Below are 15,807 nucleotides of genomic sequence, written 5' to 3' on the forward strand. Positions count from 1 at the left end.
GTTAATCGCGTGAGTTAACTGTGATTAATTGACAGCCCTAATATATATATATGCATGAAACAGACATCTCACCTGGAGTTTGCAATCACAGTAACTGAGCATGCAAAAAAAAAATGCATGTGTATTTTTATACACACGGTTCTAAAATATCTGGCTACAATCTCATTTGCAAAGCAGGTGATCATGCAGGCATCACAAGATGCTGTCTGACCTTTCAAGATGACAATCTATCCATCTTCCTAACTTATATTGCAGGCAGGCATCTCAGAGCACTTCATAACAATAATCAAAGTATGGCTCAGAGTAAAAATATGTATTTGCCCTGCAATGCTCTTGTAAATATGATGCTAGTTGTGCCTCCTCGTGAACTTTCCTTTCCACCTGCTAACCCATGAAATGCCTTGCTGGCTTGGTAGCAAAGTGTTTGTTATCTGCAGACAATGGGACTGGATGATGGATCAGTTAGCTGTGGTGCAGCAAAGCTTTTCCCATACTGTTGCAGAATGGCTGAGTTTACACGGTATGTGCAACCAAGCCCAGGGGTTAATTTTCTGCTTTCAGTTTTCCTATCCACTGCACTGTGCTATAAAGCCCTGTGTCATTATAACCTGGGGACCGACTGCAGCACTCAACAGCTGAACAATGGGAAGCACAGGGCATGTGCAATTACGGAGACATTAGGAAGCCAGTTATCCTTTAAAAGGAAAATGGAAAAGCAGCATCCAGGCTTGCTCTCTGGGCCAGGCCACCTGAGATGTATTATACTGTCTGTAACAGACAGATCCTTTCCTGTGCCAGTGGGTAGAATGACAGTCCATGCACACAGCACTCAGAACAGGCATTAAAAGGACAGTGTCAAGGTATGTGAAGCATTATGCAGTCAGTCATTTTATTCACTTTTTTTTTTAATAATAGAGTTGTGGGATTCAGCAGATGAACCTAGGCCTGGCAGCTAGGGAAGCCCGAGTCCCAGTTTGGGTTCTCACAGTCATTCTTTTGACTTTGGGCAAGTCACATGACCTCTGTGTGCCTCAGATGGTCCCGCACTGGGGCTGTTAGGAGAGATTAATGTTTGTCAAGTGCTTTCACCATGAACTTCTGTGTATGGGGTAGGTAATAAAACACAACCCTAGCCTGTGGGTGTAGGGATATGGACACGGGTTTGTTATTGCAGGGGAGCTGGGAAGTGTGGAAGAGCTGGGATGGATTTTTTTATGTCAAAGCCCATGGGGGGAAATTAAAACCCTTCTATATAATTCTTTAGAGGGTCATACAGAATTGCTCTCATATTAGCAGGATTTAGGGTACAGATGTGGTACAATACCTAACTGTCTTCCATCCCCAAGCTTTTCATTGACCAGGCTGTGTTCTTGGGTGGGGAGGGTCAGAAATGTTACAGTCACAGATTATGGAAGGTTGAAGCTGGGGCCCAGGACTCTAACCACCCTGCAAATGTGGAATGGATCTAGGCTCTGTTTCATCTTTACAGGTTGTGAGCTGCTTGTCAGATGCTGTAGTCAATGTAAGCAGTGTGCTGGAGGTGCAGATCTTGCAGGGCAGACACAACACAGTACAGTATTATATGCTTTGCCATTATTCATTTGTTACAGCACCTGGAAGGGAAATAAAAGGGTCACTCAGTTCATGAGCTTTTCACAGCTGATCCCTAGATCTAGTTTACCAAGGTTCTTTCATTACAGGGAAAGTTAACAGTCCTGCTATTTTTCAGAGAGATGCTTAAGTCACAGAGTCTTGTCATACTGACTCTATGCTGCATGTCAAAACCGTCACAACAGAACAACCCATACCAGAATCTCCCTTCCATCCTCCCTGCCCTCCATTAACAATAAATCAAATCATTACATAAAGTCCATAGCAGGATGAATCCCTCTTCTGGTTAGTGCCCTGTCTAGTGACTTAGGCTGGGGTGTGAATGTCCAGGGCAAGTGGGACCATGCACTGCCCAATATTGATTGCCAGGGCTATGGTGGGCATTGTGATGTTCTAAAGAAGTTTTGCTGAACAGTCAAAGAAGCAGAGAAATGGCCAGCCAGGTGGTTACTTTCTATCAATCTTCTATAAAGGGACAGCTAACAAATTATTCACTGTAGCAGGGCTGCAGTTTAGCCACTAAAGATAGTAGGTGGGAAACACTTTCATTCAGTATGAACCTCCTCCCTGCCCCATCCATCACAGGAAGTAGCAGGGCTCCAGTGCCAGTGCCAGGCAGGGTTCAGGGCTGGCATCACTCCAATGTTGGTCTGAATGCTTCCTCCTGGGAGCTTTTTGTTCCATTCAAATGAGAACGGGTGTGAAGCTGACCTGACTTTTATAGCGTGGTCAGCAAATCGGAGCATTTCGTGGAGGAGCAAAGCTTTGTGTGGTACTTTGCTGATTAGCCTGTTGTCCTGAAAGGGACTGAAGTCTGCCACTCTGATTATCACACAGAAGTTCCAGATCCCATTTCCAGAATCCAGGGCAGAGCATATGACTCAGAACAGCCACTGGCCTGTACCTAGCGGCCAGCTGAAAGCTGAGTATGGCAACTAGTTAACCCTAGTTAGCGCACAGTGGGATGATGAAACATGTCTTGATATATATAATTGTCCATTATGTTCCACTTACTACTGAATCTAGTGAGATTCAAGCCAGGGACCTTGAAGTGGGAGACTCACTGCCAGTTGCTTAAACCAACCAGTTCCTGTTCAGAATATCCATTTTATTTATAAAATAGTAATAGTGATTATCATGTAAATATAATTACAAATATAGTGCTCATCCTACAAATCCTGACATACATGTCAAAGTTGAGTGTGTGGGTGGATTTGAAGGATTGGGGCTATATTTATTTTTGGTTTAAATTACAGTTTAGCACCAGCGTGATGAAGAAGTGGAGTGTTTCCCTTGAGCAGATTCCTGTCACTACAATGTATCTAGCCATCTGGCTGTTAATGCGTTTACAGCACAGTGTGGTATCTGAGGCCATTATGCTATGACACAAACCCATGGCTATGGTCTACAACTAGGATCTGAGTTTTCTCGTCTCTTCTTTCCCAGGGACTGGTGGGAACTGTCAAGAGCTTCATGCCATTCTCCTAAACTTCTGTCCTCATTCCTCTGTTACTCAAGGGGAATAAGGCAACGCTTCAGAAAGGAAAACTTTAGAAATGGTAAAGGGGAGATAAAAGGAAAGCCCCTTTTCTCAGAAGGTGCAGACTCGACTCCCTCCTGTATCTGTCACCAGTCGATTTAGCTGACAATAAGGGTGTCTCTCTCTCCTTGTGTAACGTAAATAAAATAAACAGAAGACAAGGTGATATGGTGCAAACAAAGGTCAGTGTATTCAGGATAAAGATACAGAAAACTGGGAGAAATGGGGTGGGGGGGGGAGAAGAAACACAAACCTAACCAATACAATGAAACAGTGACTGGCTTTAGGAGCTTGAAGCTCAGACCCACGAAACCTCCCTTGGTGTTCAGAAAAATAATAAATGAAACCCCAATACAGAAACCTCTCCTACTATATTCAGGCACAGTGGATGCAATGGACAGACGCAAGGCCCAGGACCTTCAACTCTCTGGCTGATTGGGAGCCTTCGAGGAGGACCACTGGGGAGTCCTGACAACTGGTGGACTTTGTTGCAGGCGGGGAGACCCTCTGGGATGATGGACACCAGGAAAGCTGCAAGATTCCCTCACAGGTAAGATGGTTTTGCTGTGGCAGGGATGATGATGATGACAGGCCTCTCCTTCCTCTGTCTCGCTTCGGGATAGACGCTGTTCTTCTCGCTAGCTCTGGAACGTTGGGAAGACCTGACCGTGCACGCGCTGCTGCTGGAATGGACAGCCCCACGCAGGTGCTGAGCAAGATCTTATACCATCTTTAAGGCGGGAAAAGTTCTGATGGAATAGAGGGTTGGGGGTTGGTTTTGGCGGGAAAAACTGGTTCTGTCCGGTTTGAGCCAGGGGACTCCAGTGTCTAAGTTGTAAACAAATTCGCTTACAAAGATGGAGTCCAAGGGTCACAGATGATATACTCCATATTGGATTTCATTAGCGCCAGTAATTTACGTAACCTTTATCTTATATACATTGTTAAAACAACTAATTAAACTCATTTAAACAATACCAACACAACATTTTTTTCTAACACCTCTCTTGCACCAGTGATGCAGCAAAGTCAGGAAACCAACAGCACTATGAGAAGGGAGAACGAGCATGCTAAACTGCCTAGACAAACACTAGGTTATGAGCAAAACTCCTCAAAGGTTATAAACTAGATCTAATACATGATGTAGAGTTAAAACACCTCCGGAGTAAACCATCCAGCCCATAATTACCTGAGTTGATTCTACAGGTTGGGCTCTGTATGGCCAATAATACCCAATGCAGATATGAAGAAAGGGCCATTGTCCTTAATCTCCATTTCCATGCAGTGTCTGAATGGCGGATTATGTAACTATCTTTGGCTGTGTCATTTCATTAAAAACAACCACAGTGCATCACACAAACTGCAGCCACCGGGAGCCAGGAATTGGCAATATTTTGTAATTAGCTTTAAAATTTATGATACCATGAACTCTTCCTGTGTCTTTTTGCACCTGTGGCTATAAATGGAAATTTCCTTATCTATGACACCCAGAAGGCTTGTGTTGGCAGGTCCTCACTCATTGTTAGGACTTGAACTTGGTTTAAGACTCTCTCTCTTCATTTCCTTTGGTTTATCCTGCTCAGCGACATCTGTTAGGTCTGGCTTGTGATTAGAATATTGCTTATGAGTTCTGGGCTGTACACGTTGGTTTGTTATTATAGGGCTGCTTATGAGGGCAAAATTGCTAAGCACAGGGCTACACTTTCTAAAACAAACTGTAAATCTGCACTTTTGCAATCTTTTGTGCATTCACTTTCAGCAATGAGATGTCTGACTATCCCATCTGAATGCACAAATCTGGTTTGCAGGCAACAAATGACTGGCTCAGAATTATTATTATTTATAATTTGCACTGCAGTGCATCTAGAGACCCCAACTGAGAAGGGTGCCCCATTGTGCTAGGTGCGATATGTACAAGTTGAAGGCCCACTGAAAATCTGAACCATAAAGAACTACATGGCATTTCCAAAACAGTAGAAGGAAACAAAATACACCAATGCAGAGCAAGTTTCCTCTTGTTAGTATATCTATCACTGCTGGACAACTCTTTGACCCGCTTGGTGAAAAATGGGACTGAACTAAAGCCCTGGTTGGAAACACCCCCAGATTTTAAATCTGGGTGCAGATCTGGATTTTACAAATGGTCCTTATCTCTATAATGCACTCAGTTCAAAAAGAGGATCCTTGAACTTGGGGCATGGCTACACTTGCAGATGTAGAGCTCTTCGAGTTAAACCAGCCTTTGCAGTAGGGAAAGCGCTGCAGTCTGTCCACACTGACAGCTTCAAGCACACTGGCGTGGCCAAATCTGCGGCACTTGCAGCGGCATTGGGCATGGTGCATTATGGGCAGCTATCCCAGATTGCAAGTGACTGCAACATGCTTTTCAAATGGGGGCGGTGCGAGGTGGGGTGGAGTGTGACAGGGAGTGTGTTGTGTGTATGTGGGGGGAGAGAGAGTGGGTTTTTGAGGGGCTAAGAGCATGTCAGCATGCTGTCTTGTAAGTTCAGACAGCAGCAGACCCCTCCCCCCCTGCCTCTCTCTCTCACGCACAGCATTCCACACTAATGGTTGCTTTGTCTCGGAGCAGATAAACATGCTGGATGTCAGAAATGGAGCTTTCAAAGGGCATATCCGCATTCCTACAGTGATTCAAAAACAATGACAAGAGTGGCCACTTGACTTAAGGGGATTATGGGACGTTTCTGGGGGCTGATCAGAGCTTAGTAATGCAACACCTCGTCCACACTGGCGCCGTGGCACTCCAGTGGGAGCGCAGCAAAAGTTATTCCACTCGCCGAGGTGGAGTACCAGCAGCTCTGTAGCCGTAGAGTCAGAGCGCTCTACATGCCTTGCCTGTGTGGACGGGGAGTGAGCTAGTGTGCCCGGGACTCCTTTATTGTGTTGTAACTCGTACGTGTAGCCAAGCCCTTGGTGGGGTATGAAATCAAGGTGTGAATCCACATCCACATTTTAAGCCTTGTTTCAACTGTGCTCATGGTCAGTGGGGACCTTTCTCAAGCACTTCTTTGTCTTGCCAGGAGTCCATTTTTCATGCAGTTTTACAGATCTCAGAGGGCTCCCACCTCATGCGGTGGAATGAGCTCAGCACCAATCCCTGAGCCATCCTGGGCTGGAAACACACTCTGAAGTGACTCTGGGTTTTAAAACATCCCATAAAAAAGGCATAAAATTACTGCACCATTTGGACAAATTAAATGGATCTCACACTATGAAATGGTTTTATGAAGTGTTTTATATTCAACATGGAGATATCCTATGTGGTGCATTCAGTATGCCCGCAGATACAGAGAGAGAAAGAGTCATGATTAGGAACTGCTGGAAGAAAACCAGACAAACTTTAGGGAGGTTTTCTCTGCATTATCTATGCTGTGCGGCAGCAGCTTTCAGTATGCGTGGCCTTCGTGTGACTTAACATTAGCTCTGTGTGTGTCTATTTCAGTCCTAGCACCCAGGAAAATTCTCCTGAATCAATACATTGATGTGAATTGCTTTTTCTTAACTTGATAGTTTAAGGCAGTGGTTCCCAAACTTGTTCCACCGCTTTTACAGGGAAAGCCCCTGCCGGGCCGGGCCAGTTTGTTTACCTGCCGCATCCACAGGTTTGGCCGATCGCGGCTCCCACTGGCTGCAGTTCACTGCTCCAGGCCAATGAGAGCTGCTGGAAGCGGCGGCCAGTACGTCCCTCGGCCCACACCACTTCCAGCAGCTCCCTTTGGCCTGGAGCAGTGAACCGCGGCCACTGGGAGCTGCGTGGCAGGTAAACAAACCGGCCCAGCCTGGCAGGGGCTTTCCCTGCACAAGTGGTGGAACAAGTTTGGGAACCACTGGTTTAAGGAAATAAGCTTTGACTTAGTTTAATGCACATGAGTTTTGAAGAACTAAAATCACCTGCTGGCCTGAGGTGTAAGGTGGCTAACAGCTGTGAAAGAAAACTTCTTCCCCCAGGCTGTCCCGTCCTGACAATGCGTCTCAGCAGCACCCCATGCCACGCCACTCTGTCATCTCTTGTGTATTAAAGATTGACCAGCCTGGCAAATTATGTTAGGTCTTGTGATTATTGCATTAGGTGGACAATTGCTCACAGGCAATTAGGATGGGACCAGCCAGCTCATTTCACATGTTTAAGGGATCTGAAATCAGGTCACCCTGAGGTAAAATAATTTTATCGTCTTAAAATGCCAGGCTTTTTTCGACTCATGAGATTTTCTTTAATCAGGATAGTAATGCCCGTTCCTGTATCAGACAAGCTCTTTCCTCTCCAGACAAGTTAGAAGAATAAAGTTAGAAGAGTTAGAAGAATAAAGACATATTGAACATGCCAGATGGGTTGCCACTGCAGACTGTCTTGCATTTTTTCACACAATATACAGCAAAATTACCATGGATTGTTGGAGTTTAATAATTGTACGTCTGAGGCATGTGATCCAATTTCAGTCCACTTCACCTCCCAACTGACAGGCTTTAGCCAAACACAAGTTATTGAACTCAATACAGGGGTAACTGGATGAAATTTAGTGGCCTACGTTATACAGGAAGTCAAACTTCTAACCGTCTGTTTTGGCCTTAAAATCGATGAATTTATGACACAGGAGGCCTTACATGTTACTTATTTCTCTTGGGTCCTAGAGGTAAGGGCCCAATCTGCAAAGTCCAGCCACTTTGCAAAGCAGACTCCTATGTAATGTTTAAGCCCAAATGTATATTCTATCAGTGCATGGTTCTCAGTGGCATTCCACATGTGCTTTACAGCCAGCATCTTTAATGGCATTTCTGTCCGAGAATGTCAGCTCTATTGTCACCTGGGTTCATTTATTTCTTTTTTGCAGTTACCCCTTAAGGTACTCAGTTGTTGGATTATTTGCCATTCTGTCCTTGATTTGGGCTGTGATTCACACTTTGTAGTTATTAATGTGCAGGAGATTTTCATCTTTCATCCAGTGTTTATGCAATTTTTCACTCCTAGGCTAATACATTAAATGAGAAAATTGCATAATTGATGCTATACAACATCCTAAATATTTATACATTCACACCTGGAGCAAACCACATCCCGGGTTACCTGCTTCCTCTCCCTGTCATTTCAAGCAATACAACAGCTTGGAGCTGGCTCATTACACTGTACTCTACCAACGCCCTTTCATTACCATGCCTGCTATTCACTCAGATCCCTTAAGCTACAGATGGTCTGGATCAGATGAGCTTAACTGGGAGCTGATTTCGTGTACTCTTCAGTCTGTAACACCCTCTTTGATGCCACTTCTTTCACAACAGGTTTAGTCATTTTCCCATTCAATCCCACCCTCATCCAGTTACGATGATGCACCAACCAGCATCGCTTTGTCCTAGCTGCTTCCTTGCACCCATCAGCTCTGCCAATGATGTCATCATTGTCAGCATGGCATGGGGACCATGGCGATGTCTATGCTACAGAGCCCATGATAGAGTAGCTACATTGGCATAGCCCCTACGTGTAGATGCAGCACACACCAAGAGGAGTTTTTCTGCCAGTGTAGAAACACCATTTCCCCTTACATATACCAGGCCGACAGACACTCTCTTCCATTGACATGGCTTTGTCTACACTGGGGTTTTTGTTGGCAGAGCTGTGTCACTAGGGGTGTGTTTTTTCACACCCCCGACCAACATAACTCTGCTGGTATAACATTTTAAATGTAGCCCAGGCTTAAGGTTTGTTAGATAACGTCTGCTCCCTCTGCTCTGTGGGCTGCAGAGATATACAGCAGGCCAATAAATGGTGCCATTTTCATTTCTCCATCACAGGGGGATGGATTTTAATTCTGCTTTTCAGCAGACCTGGACGAAGTCCAGAGGCTTCAATTCATAAGGGTTTTGTGTAAACATTTTTGCAGATGTGATCTTGAGTTAAAATCCTCTGAATTTTGCAGAGTTGGGGTTCAAAGTAAATGGGGGGGGGAGTTGTTTATTATTTGGCATTAAACAGTCTGAGAGACAGGAACTGGGTCAGTGGGACCAAATTCAAACCTAAGTTATCAAGTTTGACTCCAAACCATAAATTTCCCAGGGTTGGAATCCAAAAGGCCATGAGACCTTGTAATAAAGCTGGTCTGAGTTTTGCACTTGAACCAAACCCTAACTTTTCCCAAACCTAGTGAGCGTAGTGCCAGTCTGGGCCAGACTGTGAGCATCTTACCCAGCTAAACCTTTCACTAGAGTGTTCAGACAAATTTCCTCAGGGAATAAGAACAAATTTACAGCAGATCAAATCTGTGGGCCTAATTGCTTGCGGCAGAAAATGTCCCCTTTAATTTTTATCCCAGATAGACAAGAATGGGATCTAGGCCTGTGTGCGGGATGGATGGGGCTCTAAATCCATTGGATCAAAATGAATTGGCTAGAGGGTCTTTACCCAAGGGGAGAAGAAAACAAGCTTTGCTTTTCAGTGGTGAGAGAAGCCCTGTTTCCCCTCTCCCTTCCCACAATAGATTCCACGTCCTCATGAAGCAAGACAAAGTACTGCAGGGAGTCTGGAGTAAGGGGTGTATATAGCTCACGCACACACACAGGCAGTACAGTGTGTACCCAGCTCTTCACAATGTGCTGATTGCGACACCCTCAGCTGCCGGCTTTTGTTGTGCTGCCAGCACGTAGCTCTTTCAAGTAGTGGCTCAATGTCCGTGTGTGCGCAGCAGCAACTGCAAGAGGAACGACAGTGGGGTCAAAGAGGTAAACGAAGCCTGCCAGGTTCCACCTCAGTGGATATGGGATACATCCTAGACTAGGAGGGAGTGGAGCCAGTGCATAGCATGAAGCACCGGCTAAGCAGGAAACTACCATTTCATCAACCCTCTCCATGCTGACACCTGCTACTCTCCAGGCTGAACAGAAAGGGGCCTGCCAGGTGCTCTTGGGGGCACGGAGCTAGCCCGGAGGCGGAGCTCAAGCTTTTCAAAGGACAGCAGCCTGTTACAGCAAAAGTGTCCTCGACAGCAGGCCAGGGAAGGGGCTAATGTGCTTGCCAAGGACAATTGTGTTCAGTCAGGAGCTCTGGGGGCCTTGTATCCTGGCTACCACTGTGGCAGAAGCAGCCCACGACCAGGAGCTGCTTCAGCAGCAGCAGGCCGACACAGAGTCCCCATAGCGAGACACACCATGGACTCATCCTGGCCTGGAAACCTGCATGTTACAAACTAACTTTTAATAGAGACAGGACTGGAGCAGGCACCCCAGGCTCTAGGCTAGGCTGGCCTTAACCCTACATGAACTGACCCCAGCAGCCACGCCAGGAACCACTGGGATTTACCTTTATGTGTCACTGCTTAAGCCTCTGCACTTAGGGATATTTGCAACCTTTCCGTTCCCTACCAGCCCTAGGCAAAGATCCCCTTGCTTGAGCCTTGTTTCTGAGTGCTTACTGAGACCCACCAGGGCTGGCACCTTTAGGACCCAGACGAAGAATTGTCCTCAGTGCTTGCCTCTGAGTCATGATATACCTGGCACGCTGAAGAGCTTTGGTGCTGCATTTAGTGATTACACTAAGCTCTGACAACGAGGAGTCCTTGTGGCACCTTAGAGACTAACAAATTTATTTGGGCATAAGGTTTCATGTGCTAGAACCCACTTCATCAGATGCATGAAGTGAAAAATACAGGAGCAGGTATAAATACATGAAAGGATGGGGGTTGCTTTACCAAGTGTGAGGTCAGTCTAACGAGATAAATCAATTAACAGCAGGAGACCTTTTGGGTAGGGCTAGCACTTGGTTCTCTGCACTGGGGTGGGGCGGCAATGCTCCAGCTTCTGCCTGTCAGTCCATAGCAGCGTGGCCAGCTGTGCTCAGGACCACCTCCCTGTGTCTCTCAAAGAAGCGGTGCTATGGCTCAACCCTGGCAGAAATCAACAACAGCCTCCCCACAGGGTCTTCAAAGCATGGGCACAGCTACAAGGGTGTTCAGGTTGATGAATCTAGATACCGTGGGGACAGGCCTATGACACAGATAGGTAGGTAACTAGATAGAGCTATACAACCCCCCCCCCCCCCCCCCCGGAGGTACAGATCTCCCCGGGAATTCCCGCTCTGAGAAATTCCAAAAGAGGTGAGAATCTGGCCACAAATTATGGGGACAACGGTTGTTAAAAAGGGGAGGGGCAAGGGGTGCCAGAAGAGTTGCTGCCTTTGGTGCGCGGGCTTGGGAGACAAAAGAGCCAAGGGCAAAATTGAACAGGGAGGAGAATTTCAAGGGTGAGGGCTTCTGTAAAGCTACAGGGGTAATGAATGGGAAGAGAGGGCGAGTCAGTGCTACGGGGGGAAAGGAGTGGGAGGAGGTGGGAAATGAATGGGTCAAGTAGAATCAGCACCTCAGTAAGGCAGTATAATGAGAACTCAGCAGAAGGGACCACTGTGGAACCAGGGGAACGTAGAGGACTACAGCATCCAGGTGCATAGGCGGAGTGCAGGAGGAGCAGATGCAGAATGGCTGTGGGTGAGACTAGCAGAGATCAGGTCGGGCCTTTCCTATGCGGGACTGGCGACAGCATCTGTGTCTTTGGCCTCCGGGGTTTCTCTGTTGTGGGAAGCTCTGCTCACGAGGCAGCATTTGATTTATGCTGAGCCTGAGTCTCCGAACCTCAGGAAGCAGCCCTGAGGACCTCTCCGAAGCAGAGATCAAAGCAGCGGTGCGCTGCCAATGTTATAAACAGCGGGCTCCCACAATCTCTCTCCCTTTAGGTTGTGATATACCGTGGAAATTAATTGATTGCCAATAATCCCATTGTTTTATCTCAGTCTTCCTGCCTGACTAACAATGTTATCCCCTGCCCAGATGGGCCATTTGTGAGTTGCGCTAATGTCTAATAAAAGATGTGTTGGCCGAGCTTGGTTGTGGGATAGCTCTACTGGAGTCAGTAGGCAAACTGTGCTCGCTCAACCCTGCCACCTTGTGGAAATCAGGAGTGCTGCAAGGCTCATCCTGCCTGAGCTTGTTTTCAGCAGTTTTGTCAACCCAGGAACGCCATGGCTAAGGTCTCAATATGTTCTCCCCATTCAGTCACTTAATTATTTCAGTGCCTGAATCAGGAAATATTGGCTGCAGATCATGGGTGAGGGGGGGCTGCAGGTCACTTCTAGGCACCCTAAACCATGAAGACTAGCTACAGCAGAATAGTTTGCAGGACCTGGGTGTGGTCTTTTGCTTAGGGGGAATAATGAGAAGACTCATAACGTCTGCTTGTTGTGTATTTGGTTGTCCTCTAATAGAATCTTGTTGTTGCTATGGCAACTGAGTTAGATTATTAGGGGATAGCCCAGCCGATTTTGGCTGGTTTTTGGTTAGTTCACTGTGTGGCAATAAATGGCTGCTTTCAAGGTTTACAGCTCTCTGTGTCTCAAGGGATTTCTTCCTAAAACTGTTGCCCCCAAGAATAAAACAACGTGGTGACGAGGATGGGATTCCTGTGCTGCCCCAGCAACAGAAGGAAGTAGAAGTCAAGGTACAAAAAACCCCACCAAAAAGCAAACCCTGCTTGCTGGCTTGTTTGCATGGACTGTGCAAACTGAAACTAAAACCATGGCTACACTTACAGGGCTGCTGGAACCTTTTGAGGAGACTACAGTGCAATGGCACGTATATACTGAGCGTTTTGAGCTTTTGTTATTGCAAATGACATTATAGAGAAGAAGAAGGTGCCAATATTCTTAAGTGTTGTAGGGCCTAAGACCTACTCCCTGCTACACAGCTTACTACACTCTGTTAAGCCTGAGACCAAATCTTACAGTGACATTGTAGAAATCCTGGGGTCCCATTTTTCTCCAAAACTATTGGTAATTGCTGAAAAATAGAGGTTCCGCAAAAGAGACCAAAAAGAAGACAAAACAGTTGTACAATTCGTAGCAACTTTGAAAAAGCTTGCAGAACACTGTGAATTTAAGGAGATATTAAATGATGCCCTATGTGACAGGTTAGTGTGTGGCCTGCATAGTGGAGCTATATGGAAGTGCCTATTGACAGAGGCTCAGCTTACCTTACAGAAGGCTGTTGATATTCCGGTCTCCATAGAACTGGCTACAAAGGAAGCGCAATACATCGGTGCATCCCCTAGGGTGCATAAGGTGTCACAAGAACTTATCCACAAACTGTGGGGAGTCAGGAATGTTACCGCTGTGGTAAGCTGGGTCACCATGCATCAGAATGCTGGTGTAATGACCTGGTGTGTCGACACTGTGGCAGAAAGGGACACATTGAGTGTGCCTGTAAACAAAAGAAAAAGAGGCTGGTGGTCTGGCCGACCAAAAAGGGAAATCTGCATATCCTAGAGCAGACCCAGGATGACCAAGGAGACACCTCATCGCAAGAAGAAGTGCCACTCCACATTTTGTCTTTGGCGGTAGGCTCACATGAATTCTGGGTAACCCCGTTGTTGGATGGCAAACCTATACGCATGGAACTGAACACCGGTGTAGCCGTCTCACTGGTCTCAGACACTGTGTATAAAGAAAAGCTACAGCATCTTCTGCTTAAGGCAACAAAAATTGTTCTGAAGACATATACGAGAGAAGCTGTGCCCATGTTGGGCACTACTGATGTTAAGGTGGAGCTCAATGGACAGGCTGCTAAATTTCCACTGTTTGTGGTGAGAGGTAATTACCCAGCCTTAATGGGTAGGTCTTGGCTTAGGAAGATGCAGCTAAACTGGGCAGAAGTGTACCGAATGACTAAAGAAGAAACCAGTCTGACCGCTATACTAAGGAAACATGCTGCTGTTTCTGGAGAGGATCTGGGAAGTATGAAGGGTATCACTGTGACATTGAACATTAAACCTGATAGTCAACCAAAATATCTGAAAGCCAGAACTGTGCCATATGCCATCAGGCCAAAAGTTGAAGCAGACCTGAAGCACCTGGTCACAAATGGAGTCCTAATACCAGTTACCCATAGCCCATGGGCAACTCCTGTCATTCCATTAGTGAAGAAAGATGGCTCTCTCCGGATTTGCGGTGATTTTAAAGTCACTGTCAACCCGGTGTTGTGTGCAGAGCAATACCCACTTCCGTGCATTGATGACCTCTGCGGGCCTGGCTGGGGGACAAAAGTTCAGTAAGACGGATCTGAGTCAAGCGTATTTACAGATGCACGTCCATGAAAAGTCCCAAGAGCTGTTGACTATTGTGACGCATAAAGGGCTTTATCGATACTGTCTCTTACCCTTTGGAATAAGGCTCCTGCCTTGTTCCAGAGGGCTATGGACCAGATCTTGTGTGACTTGCCAGGAGTTCAGTGCTATTTGGATGACATCCTGGTCACTGAAAGGAATGAGGAGGATCACCTAAAGAATTTAGAGGCTACCCTACAAAGGCTGGAAGAGTATGGCCTACAAGTCTGCAAAGACAAGTGTGAAGTCTTCCAGCCCTCTGTTGAATATTTGGGACACATCATTGATGCTACAGGTCTTCGTAAGGTCTCTGCAAAAGTTAAGGCTATTGTGGAGGCTCTCCCTCCTCAAAATGTTAGCCAGCTTCGCTCGTTTCTAGGACTATTGAACTATCATGGAAAGTTCATCTCGCAGATAGGCTTCAGTCCACTTCCAGGCCTTGTTCTGCACAAAGAGTTCATGAAGTGGTTTTAGCAGTGTGGCTGTGATGTTGCATTTAACAAAGCTAAGGGTGCACTGCTAAATTCTGAAGTTCTGACGCACTTTGATCCATCCTTACCCCTATGGTTGGCCTGCGATGCCTCCCCTTATGGAGTGGGAGTGGTTGTGTCACACATTATGCCTTCGGGAGACGAGAGACCTATTGCTTTTGCTTTACGCGCTCTAAGCAAAGCAGAAACTAACCAAATCGAACATGAGGCATTGGGAATCGTTTTTGGAATTCGGACGTTTCATCAGTACCTGTTCAGATGGAAGTTTACACTTCTCACAGACCATCGACCTCTGACTTCAATTTTTGGACCCCACACAGGCATTCCCCCATTAGCTGCTAGTTGTATGCAACATTGGGCATTGTTGCTTTCCGCACACACATATGAAATCAAATATCGGAAATCCATTCTGCACGGCAATGCAGATGGTATCTCAAGGCTGTCTTTGCCAGTCAAACGTCAAGATATTGCCCAGAAGGAAATCTTTTACTTTGAACAGGTAGAGAACACACCCATCACTGCTACTCAGGAAAAGAAAGCAACACGTGTTAACCCAGTATTGTCCCAAGTTATGGACCTGGTGATGCATGGAACATCTCGACGAACCTCTCCTGTCTCATCTGACCTTGTTACCTACATGTCCAGGAGGATGGAATTATCGATCCAGTCTGGTTGTTTGTTGTGCGGGAGATATGTCATTATCCCACCTTCGTCGCCACATTGTTGTATCCTTGGGGGCAACAGTTTTAGGAAGAAATCTTATGTGATTTCTTCCTAAAACTGTTGCCCCCAAGGATACAACAATGCTGAACTCCAGAAAATTCTCCTGGGCTGGCGTTTCCCTGCTGTTTTCTTGTCACAGCCCCTTCTCTTTATGCCTGTTCTCTGTTCCATAGGGCCAGAGTTCTTAACTCCCCTTTAATGATCACTGAATTAATAACAAGTGTCATTTGTGGCTAATTCACGGGATTGCTCCTATTGTGGAAAGCCCTTTGCCTTTAGGTTGCCAGGTTG

At 46.2% G+C, this 15,807-nt stretch overlaps 1 long non-coding RNA gene across 1 annotated transcript in view; it reads left to right on the forward strand.

The window, feature by feature from the left end:
- LOC141992036 (uncharacterized) overlaps window positions 1-15,807 on the forward strand; it is a 79,200-nt gene that overhangs the window by 3,250 nt on the left and 60,143 nt on the right. The window contains exon 2 of the long non-coding RNA XR_012640518.1: window positions 3,531-3,701. This is a non-coding gene — a long non-coding RNA (uncharacterized LOC141992036). The remainder of the gene's footprint in view (window positions 1-3,530; window positions 3,702-15,807) is intronic.

Source organism: Natator depressus, chromosome 8 (genome assembly GCF_965152275.1).
Source record: "Natator depressus isolate rNatDep1 chromosome 8, rNatDep2.hap1, whole genome shotgun sequence".
Taxonomy (NCBI): domain Eukaryota; kingdom Metazoa; phylum Chordata; order Testudines; family Cheloniidae; genus Natator; species Natator depressus.